This window comes from Hylobates moloch, unplaced genomic scaffold, assembly GCF_009828535.3.
Source record: "Hylobates moloch isolate HMO894 unplaced genomic scaffold, HMol_V3 SCAFFOLD_23, whole genome shotgun sequence".
NCBI classification, from domain to species: Eukaryota; Metazoa; Chordata; class Mammalia; order Primates; family Hylobatidae; genus Hylobates; species Hylobates moloch.
Genome location: NW_026652298.1, coordinates 29,330,726 through 29,343,877, shown reverse-complemented (window position 1 = coordinate 29,343,877; position 13,152 = coordinate 29,330,726). Strand labels below are relative to the sequence as shown.

At 42.7% G+C, this 13,152-nt stretch overlaps 1 protein-coding gene and 1 long non-coding RNA gene across 3 annotated transcripts in view; one reads left to right on the top strand and one right to left on the bottom strand.

The window, feature by feature from the left end:
* The window catches only part of SHISA9 (shisa family member 9), a 339,083-nt gene that overhangs the window by 48,310 nt on the left and 277,621 nt on the right, over positions 1 to 13,152 (top strand). The gene's annotated exons all lie outside the window — the stretch shown is intronic.
* LOC131382371 (uncharacterized) lies at positions 1,241 to 5,985 on the bottom strand. The gene is made up of 3 exons (XR_009211788.1): positions 5,849 to 5,985; positions 1,718 to 1,823; positions 1,241 to 1,316 (listed from the first exon to the last, which is right to left on the bottom strand). It is a non-coding gene; the product is annotated as an uncharacterized LOC131382371 (long non-coding RNA).

Genomic DNA, 13,152 nt, shown 5'->3' with positions numbered 1-13,152 from the left:
TGGTAAACAACATTCTTTTCTCTAGCTCTTTGAGATAAACTTTTTTAGTTCCCACATATGGGTGAGAACATGCAATAATTTGTCTTTCTGTGCCTGACTTATTTCACTTAACATAATGTCTTTGAATTCTATCCATGTTGCTGCAAATGACAGGATTTCATTCTTTTTAATGGCTGAGTAATATTCCTCTGTGTATCTATACCATATTTTCTCTATCTGTTCGTTCTTTGATAGACATTTACGTTGATTCCATATATTGGCTATTGTGAATAGTGCCACAATAAACAAACGAGTGCATATATCTCTTTGATATACTGATATCTTTTCTTTTGCATATATACCCAGCAGTGGGATTCCCCTGGGAAATGCATCTCAAAATCACAATGGAAATCATTTCACCCCAGTTAAAATGGCTGTTATCAAAAGGGTAAAAAATAGCAGATGCTGGTGAGGATGTGGAGAAAAAGGAATTCTAGTGCACTGTTAGTGGGAATGTAAATTAGTACAGCTACTATGGAAAACAGTATGGAGGTTCCTCAAAAAACAAAAAATAGATCTACCATATGACCGTTTAATTTTTTTTTTTTTTTTTGAGACGGAGTCTCACTCTGTTGCCAGGCTGGAGTGCAATGGCATGATCTCGGCTCACTACGACCTCTGCCTCCCGGGTTCAAGTGATTCTCCTGCCTCAGCCTCCTGAGTAGCTGGGGTTATTAGCCACCATGGCTGGCTAATTTTTTTTTTTTTTTGTATTTTTAGTAGAGATGGGGTTTTGCCATGTTGGCCAGGATGATCTCGATCTCCTGACCTTGTGATCTGCCCGCCTTGGCCTCCCAAAGTGCTGGGATTACAGGCGTGAGCCACCGCACCTGGCCCTTTTAATTTTTTTTTTTTTTTTTTAAATGTGGCTACTTGAAAAGTTGAACTCACACCTGTAATCCTAGCACTTTGGGAGGCTGAGGTGGGTGGATCACTTGAGATCAGGGGTTCGAGACCAGCCTGGCCTACATGGTGAAACCCTGTCTGTACTAAAATACAAAAATTAGCCAGGTGTCATGGCCGGCACCTGTAATCCCAGTTACTTGGGAGACTGAGGCAGGAGAATTGCTTGAGCCCTGGAGGTGGAGGTTGCAGTAAGCCAAGATCTCACCACTGCACTCCAGCCTGGGTGACAGAGCAAGACTCCCTCTCAAAAAAAAAAAAAAAAAAAGGAGGCAAAAGGAAAAGTTGAACTTACATACCTGGCTCATGCTTGTAGCTCTCATTATGTTTCTCTTGGGCAACATCACTGGGGAGTAGATGTTGACACACTTTTTCTATAAAAGACCAGACTGTAAATATTCTCAGCTTTGCAGGGTGTACAGTCTCTGTTGTAGTTACTCCACTCTGCAGTTGTAGAGGTGAAGCAGTCACAGATAAAATATATACAAATAGGCATGGCTGTGTTCCAATAAAACATTATTTGCAAAAACAGGTGTTGGGCTGGACTTGGCCCATGGACTGTACTTCGCTGACCTCTGCTCTAGAAAAAAAATCAGCTGTGAACTGTTAGCAGCCAGTACTCATATTGGCTGGGGATGGTGGTGGGGGAGGGGTGTACCTGCCTGGTAAAACGATCTGGGGGAGGAACCAACAGTGTGTCCTCTATAGTTCAATTTCTCTCCTGGTTAGAGAAGAATTCTTTTTCCAGTGATTTTTCCCTGCCTTCACCACTCACCTCTAGATACTTTGTCTTTAAAGGAAGAAGCTTTGTTAGGGGTTGGGGTGGAGCAGGGAACTTCACTTCAGAGAGCTTGGAGTATGAAACACTCCTGCATCAGAGGCTAAAGATGGAGAAATATGCAGAAGGAGGAAAAACAAAACCAAACATTTATTTTTTTCTTACAATTGGAAGAGAGGAACATATGCATGTCAATATGGCATTTGAAGATGCTACTTGGTATTCTGCAGGTCTGTGCAACTGGTCTACCCTGGAAGGTGGAGGCAGTGTCTTAGGGACTTAAGTGATTTTTTTTTTTTTTTAATAACACATCCCCCTAGCTTTTGCTAATGCAAACATAAACATGGAATTTTTCAATTGAGAGCAATTAACATATAATGCCTTAGGCCAGGAGCTAATTAATACAAAATCCTGGGGAAACAGCAGCACTGCAGGGCGTGCTTTCCCAAGGTGGAATTGCTTCATCAAAATGATTCTTGGTCTCCAGAGAACTTTCCATGACCTGTTTAGGCTGGAATTGAATGTCTCCACTGGGCCTGTGTATCTCCTCTGGCAGCCCTGTGGCACGGTCCCTCCTCATAAATGTGGAGGATCTCCCAGAGGGCCCTTCAGCTGATGTGTGGTTGAGTCTTCCCCAGTTTTTATCCATTGATATATTGGGATAATCCCCTCTGTCTTCAGTGTCCTCCTATTAGAATCCTTTGTTCCTTAGAGTCAGAATTGACATCATCTGATGTGGTTTGGCTCTGTGTCCCGGTCCAAATCTCATCTTGAATTGTAATCCAAACTGTAATCCCCATGTGTCAAGGGAGGGACCTGGTGGGAGGTGAGTGGATCATGGGGGTGGTTTCCTCTATGCTGTTTTAGTGATATGAGTGAGTTCTCACGGGATCTGATGGTTTTAAAAATGGCACTTCCTCCTTCACTCTCTCTCCCTTCTGCTGCCATCGAATACATGCCTGGCTTCTCCTTCACCTTCCCCATGATTGTAAGTTTCCTGAGTCTTCCCCAGCCATGCAGAACTGTGAGTCAATTGACCCTCTTTTCTTCATAAATTACCCAGTCTCAGGTAGTAGCTTTATAGCAGTGTGAGAACGATTAATACATTGTCCTCCTTTCTGCCCCCTCTTCCTTTCACAAATATTTATTGAACACCTACTATGTACTGAGTCTGTTTTAGCACTGTGTATGAGGCAGGCACAGCCCCTGACTTACATGCTAATGGGAAAGACTAATAACTAATATGTAAATAAATAGTAAAGTGTGCAACTTCAGGAAGATAAGGGCTGTGAAAAAATAAAGAAGAACAAAGGAACAGAAGGTGATGTGTGTGGGATGTCTCTTTTAGATAGAGTGGTCAGGGGACATCTCTTTGAGGAGGTGGCCCTTGAGAGGAAGCTTAAAAAAAAGTAAAACCAAAAAGAAAAACAAACCCCCCCACCCAAACAACAACAATAAAAAACAGCCAAAGCTTATATAGGCCAAAGCTCAAATAGTGCCTACTCTGTGCTAGGCATTGTTTGGAGTGCTTTGCAGACATTGACTGATTATTCTTCATGACAATGCAATGTGGAACTATGTTGAGCCCATTTGGTAGATGAGAACCTGAGGCACAGAAAGATGAGGCTATTGGCCAAAGGATGCCTTGTTCATTCAGTGCTTGGATGGACTTTGAACCCAGACACCTAACTCCAAGCGCTCTTAACCAACAGAAGGCATAAGGACATTGATTGATAGAATATTTGATTCATTGGTTTATTGTAATCTCTCATTCCTAGAGGACCTAATGAGCATCAAGTAGGCATAAATAAGACCTGTTACTCTCTTACTGCCTACAGGTAGAGACAGACTTGGGGCTCAGGCTTGCTGAGAAATGTTAGATAAGATATTGTGTCAGTCTGAGACAGTGGGGGAGTGTATTAGTTCATTCTCACACTGCTGTAAAGATTCTACTTGAGACTGGGTAATTTATAAAGAAAGGAGGTTTAATCGACTCACAGTTTCACATGGCTTGGGAGGCCTCAGGAAACTGACAATCATGGTGGAAGGCAAAGGGGAAGAAAGCACCTTCTTCATAGGGCAGCAGGAGAGAAAGAAAGAGCTAGGAAGTGCCACACTTTAAAACCATCAGCTCTTGTGAGAACTCACTGTCGTGAGAACAGCATGGGGGAAACTGCCCCCAAGACCCAGTCACCTCCAACCAGGTCCCTCCCTCAAGATGTGGGGATTACAATTTTAGATGAGATTTGGGTGGAGTCACAGAGTCAAACCATATCAAGGAATTAACAGCGAAGTCCACTCAGCAGAAGTGGCGAGATGATTTAAGACTTGAAGGATGAGTTTGCAGGAAGACAAGGTTGGACTGAAGATGTGGAAAATGAGGAAATAGGCCTCAGGAAGGGCATGGCTGAGCAGCAGGAATAGCCTGTGCAAAGGCGTAGAGATGTGGTGTGCCCAAGGAAGTAGAAGTGTCTAAACATGGCATAGGGAGCACGTGGGCAAATAACAATTTATGAAACAGCAAATGTGGGCCAAATTTAGACAGAAACATGGGCATACAGAACTCAGATTTTATCTTGAGGGCAATGGGGAGCCATTGAATGACTTTAAATAAAGGGTGATATGTTTGGATTTGTGTGGTTGGAAGATTATATGGGGAATCACGTACGTGTGGTTGGAAGATTTCATGGAGAACAGTGTGTGTGTGGAGGGTTCGATGGAGAACAGGTTATTCCCTTAGTTCCTCTTGACACCTTCCATGTAGCTTGGTAGAAATAGAACTTTTTCCTTGATTCTTAGACATTTTAATGAATAATAATGGCAGCTAATTCTTAGGAACATATTAAGGGCTGAATAGATTTTATGCTATTTGATATTTTTACCTTATTTAATCCTAAAATACATTCTATGGAATACATATTACTATCATTTTTATTTTAAAGATGAGGAAACAGTTGTAGAGGGTACGTGGCACATCTTGAGTTACACAGCCATTAACCAGTGAAACGGGGATTACAGCCTGGGGATCCTAATTCCAAAGGCCACAATATTAAGCACTATGCTATTATCACTCATTTTCTCATGTGCACATGTATTATTTCCATATCCAGAGGGCAGAGAATGCATAAATGCATTTATTGGGCATCTACTATGCACTCGGTATGTGATGCACAGTTCCACACAATATTATTTGTTGTATTTCCTCACAATAGCCTGGTGCAGGATCATCTCCTTTTAATAGATGACAAAACTGAAGCCAGGAGGCGTGCATTGCTGTGTTTTTTTTTCTCCTGCCTAGTGTTTCCACTGGTTTCTCTCTGAGAGTTTTGTAAGCCTCCTTCTACATCTTTACTTTTATTTCCTGTGGGATTGTCTCTGCTGTCCCTGACAAAGGCTCTAGACAATGGGCATGTCAGGATTGGCTGGATTCCACCAATTCCCAGACACAAGTATTTTTTCTCTTCCATAGTTTGGTTCACTTAAGGGCCATTGCTTCCTCATTTTCTTGCCAAGTGACCCCTCCAACCAATGGCCTTCCCTCCAGACTGGTTGGTGATCAACACACCCTAGAGAATAACCGGCACATTCAGTCTTTGGGTTGATGTGCCTCTGAGTGTGTTTCCCACTGGGGTAGAGTGGAAGGGTTGCATTCCTAGAGAGAAACTCTTGTCCTAAAGACCTTGAGTTTGCTTTTTCTCATGACTTACTTATTTATTATAGGCAAAAAAAAAAAAAAAAATGTGAGCATGGTACTGGTACAAAAATAGATACACAGATCAATAAAACAAATACAGAACCCAGAAATAAAGCCACATACCTACAGTCAACTTACCTTCAACAAAGTAAAAAAAAAAAATGGGGAAAGGACACCCTTTTAAATAAATGGTACTGGGAGAATTGGCTAGCCACATGCAGAAAAATAAAAAATAAAACTGACATCTAAACTCTCACCATATGCAAAAATTAACTCAAGATGAATTAAGGACTTAAATCTAAGACCTGGAACTATAAAAATCCTAGAAGAAAACCTAGGGAAAACTCTTCTGGACATTGGCCTAAGTGAATAATTTATGATGAAGACCCAAAAAGCCAAAGCAACAAAACCAAAAATAGAGAAATGAGACTTACTTTAATTAAAAAGCTTCTGCACAGCAAAATAAATAATCAACAGAGAACACAGACAACCTACAGAATGGGAGAAAATATTTGTAAATTATGTCTCTGACAAAAGAGTAATATCAAGAATCTACAAGTAACTAAAACAACTCAACAAGAAACAAACAAACAACCCCATTAAAAACTGGGCAAAGGGCATGACAGACATTTCTCAAAAGAAGACATACAAGTGGCTAATAAGCACGAATCATTAGAGAAATGTGAATTAAAGCCACCCTGAGCTACGCCTTACACCTGTCAGAATGGCTATTATTAAAAAATCAGAAAACAACAGATGTTGGCATGGATGTGGAGAAAAGGGAACATTTGTACACTGTTGGTGAGAATGTAAATTAGTTTAACGCTTATGAGAAACAGTATAGAGATATCTCAAAGAACTAAAAATAGAACTACCATTGGACCCAGCAATAACACCACTCTGTATTTGCCTGAAAGGAAAGAAATCATTATATAAAAAATACATCTGCATTCATGTTTATTTCAGCACTACTCATAATAGCCATCATGGAACCAGCCTAAGTGTCCATTAATGGTTGATTGGATAAAGAAAATGTGGTATGTTTACACTGTGGACTGCTATGCAGCCATAAAAAGAATGAAATCATGTCCTTTGCAGCAACATGGATGCAGCTCGAGGCCATTATCCTAAGTCAACTAACTCAGAAACAGAAAATCAAATATCATGTTCTCACTTGTAAGTGGGAGGTAAATAATGGGTAGACATGGTCATAAAGATGGCAATAATGGACACTGGGGACTCCAAAAGCGGGGAGAATGGGAGGGAGCTGAGCTTTGAAAAATTACCTATTGGGTAAAGTGTTCAGTATTTGGGTGATGGGTACACTAGAAGCCCAATCTCCACCATTACACAAAATACCTACATACCCCCCAAATCTAAAGTTAAAAATTGTGTATTTGTGCATTATTTTTCAGTTATATATGAAATCTAGATGAAGTTATAGATATATAAGTTTATTAACAATAATGTATATATATTCATCACCAAGCATTTAGAATGTTTAGATAAACTGAAAGAAGGAATGAAAAATAACCTTTACTCTTAACACCTACAGATAAACACAGGTAACATTTTGGAGAGTATTCATCTACTCTCTTCTCCCCCCTTCCCTCCCTCCCTCTCCCTTACAAAATGAAATCATATTGTATTAATAAATGCTGTTTTGTCATCGGTGACTCCCTTTCACAGCTCAGCAGAGGCACCTTGACATTCTTCTCCAGCAATGTCTTTCAAACTTCTTTTAGCCTCTTTTGAACCCTTTCTACAAGCATAGGGCTTGGAAATATAATTTATAACTGATTTTCTTAGTCTGCTTGGGCTGTGTCTTCATCAGTTCAGGCTGCCATAATAAAATACCATAGAGTGGGTGGCTTATAAACAACAGACATTTGTTTCTCACGATTCTGGAGGCTGGAAGTCTGAGATCAGGGTGCCAGCGTGGTTGGATTCTGGTGAAAGTCCTCTTCTGGGCTGCAGACTGCTGACTTCTCTGTGTCCTCACATGGCAGGGAGCAGAGGGAAGTAACCTTTACCAGAACTCTTATAAGGACACTAATCCCATTCACGAAGGCTTCACACCTTTATGACCTCATCTAATCCTAATTACCTCCCAAAGGCACCATGTTCTAATAGGATCACGTTGAGGGGTAGGATTTCAACATATGAATTTGGGGGGAGGTACGTAAACATTCAGTCTATAACAGGCTTCTATAACAAAATACTATAGACTAAGAGGGTTAAACAACAAGCATATATTTTTTTTCTTCTCACAGTTCTTGGGGCTGGAAGTCCAAGATCAAGGTGCTGGGTTTGAATTTCCTAATGAGGGCTCTCTTCCTGGCTTGCAGATGGCCACCTTCTTGTGTGTCCTTACATGATCTGGAGACAGAGAGAGCTCTGGTCTATTTCTCTTCTTGAAAAGACACTAATACCAGCAAGGGGACTCAACTCTCAAGACCTTATTTAAGCCTAATGACCTCCCCAAGGCTCCACCTGCAAATACCACCGCAATGGGGATGAGGGCTTCAATATATGAATTTGGTAGTGCACATTCAGTTCATAACACAGATAAAAGCAGTTTAATTGGTTGAAGCAGAAGTAGAGGAAACAAAATGCTGTCTAGTTGCTACATTCTTTTGCCCAAATGGGCCCCGACATCACTTCTGTGAATCTCCTGTAGGCTTCCAAGGAGCATTATTTGCAAAACCATTATCATCTGACAATATCTTAAAGGTAGTGTGGTATTCCATTGCATGGATGTACACCATGGATTTATCTAGTTTCTGTTGTTGGACGTCTAGGTTGCTTTCCATTTTTCATCATTATAAACAAAATTCTAATGGATATCCTTGTACTTCCAACCTTGTGTGCACCTGTGATTGTTTCTCTCAGATAAAGTCTTAGGAGTAAAAATCTCTTTTGATTCCTGGCTTGTGGAAATTTCCCCCTGAAGCCCAAATCTCTGCTTTGGCATGCCAGGAGGAAATTTGCCCAGAGTGTGGGCCTCAGTTCAGAGTGGGTATGTGCTGGACACAATATGTCTTCATAATAGATGGCCTGGTGTTGGACTGCTGAGTCATGCTCTGTTGTCAGGACAGCAACAGACTTTCCCCTGGGTCTGGGCTGGCAAGACTGGTGCTTATGATGCTGTCTTATATTTGCAATAGGCTTTTACAGTTTTCAAAGCCCTTTTCATCTGTTGTTCCACAGTCACTACATGAGGTCAGTTGGGAAGACATGAATGTATCTTTAAAAGCATACTGAAGTTCAAAGAGGTTAGATGACTTTCCTAAAATTATGTATTTAGTAAATGGCAGTACTCTGTACTAGTCAGCTATTATGGCAATAATGCTGCATAACAAATACTCCCCCCACCCCCAGGTCTCAGCACGTTACATCAACAAACAGTATTTTTCTTTCTCCCATGAGAGTTGGGTCTGAGGGTTGGCCATGATTTAGCTGATCCCAGCTGGGCCAGTGTGGCTGGCATAGGGGCAATGGGTATGATGACACAAGACAATGTCAGAAAGGAAGCCTTGGGCAAGACCTTGAAGGCCATGGTGCAGAGTTGGAATCTTACATTGCAATGGGAAACCATTGGAGGATTTTCCACAGAGGAGTGACATGGCCTGATTTGTGTTTTAAGAGCCTGCTTGGATTTATTTGTTCAATGCTGTATTTTCTGTGCCTGGTTCATCATAGATGCTCCATAAATATTTTATTGGATTAATAATGAACCTGATTCCAAAAAAGCGATGGAATGCAAGACCAGAGGCATTGGATATATGTCCATCCTGTGCAGGGTGCTGGTTAAGCTGGTTAGCTTCAGTGGGAAAGATCCATTAGCTAATTTATTTATTCATTTCACTCACTGAGAAAACATTTGCTAGGTGCTTCCTCTGGGGTATCCACATCAGCAGAGGAAAGGCTAGGGAAGGCTATGACTTTGCAAACTCTGTAGAAACCTCTGATGGAATCACCCCTCTACTGTCCACTGTAGTCCTCTTTCGAGGAAAAGAAAAAACTCAGGGCAGCTGGAGAAAAAACAGAGCTCAGACTTGAGAAAAAACAGAACTCAGACTCAAGACACGGGCTTCCCTCTACAGGGGTCAAACAACCAGGGCAGAGGGAGATAACCATTGTTAGAACTTGAACCTCCTTAACTCATCATTTTGTTCAGCTCCATTGTGTAGAAGGGGAAACTGAGGCCCCTAGGGTGGGGGTTGAACTGCCTTGCTTGAGATGACCCAGCAAATGAGTGGCAGAGTCAAGTAGACCCCAGACCTATTCCTGGAGCTCTTTGCACAGCTCTGCCCTGCTGCCCTCTCCTTTCAGCTGACAGTTTCCACACTCTACATATGAGTTTGGGGGAGGAACATAATACTGTTTATTTTGAATTAAAATGCTTTTAAAAAAATTAATAGCCACATAAAGATAGTTTACATTTAAAATTAGATGTTAAAGTGCAAAGGTTTCCTTCAGGAATAGGAATTATGTCTTCTAATTATATAGTATTTGGAACTACACATTTCCTTTGAAGAAATGCCTTATAAATAGGTCAAAACAGCCTTCATGTTTCTTATGTGTTTATTTGCCTGGTGTGCTCCTTTGGTGTTTGGCCCTGATATCATGCAGCCTTGAACCCTGGTTACATTTTCTTGTGTAAAGGAATCATCTCCAGTTAGACTGCAAACGAGATTTTCCTACTTGTCATTCTTTTTACCTCCGTCACAATGTCTAGCGTAGTGCCAGGTACAGGCAATTTGCTAATATCCATTTAAAAAATTATTTTATTTTATTTTTTAAGTTCCAGGGTACATGTGCAGGATGTGCAGGTTGGTTATATAGGTAAATGTGTGCCATTGTCAAAGATCTAGAACTGGAAATACCATTTGCCCCAGCAATCCCATTACTGGGTATTAACTCAAAGGAATAGAAATCATCCTGTTATAAAGATACGTGCACGCATATGTTCATTGCAGCAATATTCATAATAGCAAAGACATGGAATCAACCCAAATGCCCATCAGTGATAGACTGGATAAAGAAAATGTGGTACATATACACCATGGAATACTACGCAGCCATAAAAAGGAATGAGATCATGTCCTTTGCAGGGACATGGATGGAGCTGGAAGTCATTATCCTCAGCAAACTAGCTCAGGAACAGAAAACCACACATCATGTGTTCTGACTTATAAGTGGGAGCTAATATCCATTCTAATTTCCTTTTCATCTCCTCCCCTCACCTGTCCTCCCTTCTCTTCCAGTTCCGTCCCCTTCCCTCCTCTCCAACCCTCTCTCTCCTTCTCATCCTTCTTCCCTCTCTCAGCCATCTTTTCCTTTCCTTCCCGGAACATTTCAATAATGTGCCAAGCACTTTATAGGCTTTGGGGACTCAGCAATGAATTAAAGTGAACACGTTTCCTGCTCTCGCAAGGCTTTGAGTCCATTTTGGGAGTGGTGGGAGGGGACAGACACTAAACAGCTAGCAGTGCAATCATTTGTGTAATTACGTCTGTAACATGTGGAGGTGGATGATGACAGGAGAGTGTGGAATGGGGGAATTTGGTCAGGGGTCAGGGGACATTTTCCTGGGGAATTGAGGCTTTAGCTGAGACCCGGAGGATGAGTGGGAATGACCAGCTGAAGGAAGGGAGAGAGTGGAATAGCAACCCAGGCAGAGGGAACTGCATGGTGCAGGGACAACCTTGAGTGGGGAGTGGCCTAGGGCTTTGGAGGGATGGACAGGAGGCCAGAATGGTGGGAGCAGAGGTAGCGGAGTGGAACGTGGAGAGGTAAATACACACATCACACAAGGTCTCAGATGCCACGAGGAAGATTCTGGTGTTTTTCTTGAGAGCAATGGAGATCCATGGAAGGAATTTGAGCCAGAGAATAACACAGTCAGAATTCCATTTCTGGAAGGCCACTTGAGGCCAGAAGTGGAGGTGGTTCCATCAACAAGGAGTGGATTAAATAAACCATGTTACCTCCTCACAATGGCACGCTCTGCAGATGTAACAAAGAAAAAGGATGTCTCTGTATCCTGATGGGGAAAGGTCCCCAGAGCACCCCGGCCAAAACTGAGGAAGAGAATAGAGTTTTTCAGCTGAAGAGAGAAGAGGGAAGAAGGAGAAAGGAGAACAGTGACCGCATCATATATTACAAAATGTTAGTGAACACAGAGCCCGTAAATCAGCCCCAGAAGGCACAGGAGTTCAGTGCACTAGAAATTTCCCTCCAATCAGCTCTCTCCTGTGAACAGCGAGTTCCTTGCAACAAGTCAGGTTTCAGCTGAGCCCTGCAGATTGGGTGGCTGTCAGGTGTGATCACACACACCTGCTAGAGCTGGCCTTTCTCTGCCAGGGAGTCACACCTTCCAGTCTTCCAGCATGACTGAGACTGAGAACCAAGTGGCCAGAACCTCGGGCCTGGTAAGAATAGTTAAAATTGGATCAGTGGTCTGTCCCTGTGGCAACGTCAACATCAGAGCTCCCAGCATGGAGGTCTCTGGCATGGCTGGACTTACTTGCTGAGGACTGGTGCTTGGCCCATCTTGCCTGCACTGGCCTGGCTTACTCCAGCTGATGGGAAGGCACTGCTGTCCACTGCCTGGCCATCATGTGCTGGTGCTGTCTGTTGTCATTTAGTACACATGATCTCAAATTCTCAAGACAACAGTCCTAGGAGGCAGGAAGGGGAAACTGAGGCTCAGAGTGGCTCAAGGACTTGCACACAGACAGAGAGCCAGAGTCAGGGTTGACCCCAGGCCTTCAGGCTGCTATCATTCTGGGTTTTCTGAGCTTCTTCACCATTATTTCCCAGTTCCCCAGTTGCATGAATGATAGTTGCTAGGTTCACTTGTGTTATGGACTGAATGTTTGGGTCTTCCTGCAAATTCATATGTCAGAACTCTAACCCCCAATATGCTGATATTTAGAGGGGCCCTGGGAGATAATTAGAGTTAAATTAGAATATCATGAGGGTGGAGCTCCCATGAGGGAATTAGTGCCCCTATAACAAGAAAGAGAGAGAGCAGAATTTTCTCCCTGTCTGCCCCATTGGGACGTAGTAAGAAGGCGTCATCTGCAAAACAGGAAGGGAGCCCTCACCAGGAACCAAATCTGCAGCTGCCTTGATTCGGACTTCCCAGCCTCCAGAATTGTGAGAAATAAATGTCTGTTGTTTAAGCCAACTGGTCTATGGTATTGTGTTATTGTGGCCCAAATGGACTAAGACAGCATACATTCCCCCTCGCCACTTTGAATCACCCTGATTTTCATTTGGAAAGTTACATCCCCCTTCCTAGGTGCATCTTGTTGGACCTGACCAGGGTTAGCTGTGTGACCGCTCAGAGCTCTTGTTTCAGGGCCTGGCCTCTTCAGTAGATTCTTTTAGTCCAGTACCCTCCTTCCATTGGGGTGCTCAGGAAATACAGGGAGGGAGCACAGTTTCTGTTGCCCCATCCTGATCCTACTGCCAAGCCCAGTCCTCCAGCCTTCAGGTCCACTCTGTTAGCAACCTGGGGTCCACACAATCACACCCCTTTCTGCTTAGGTTTGCCACGGTTGTTTCTGTTGCTTGCAGTCAGAGGTGCCTGAGGGAAGCAGGAGCCTGGGTGTAGGCACTTTAAGTGCCATTTGTTCTTAATTGTCAGCTGACAGTTTGTTGTGAGATAATGTGTGCCTGTTGTGATGAGATGAGTGGGAACGGTGAGGACATGGAGTGCATCTCT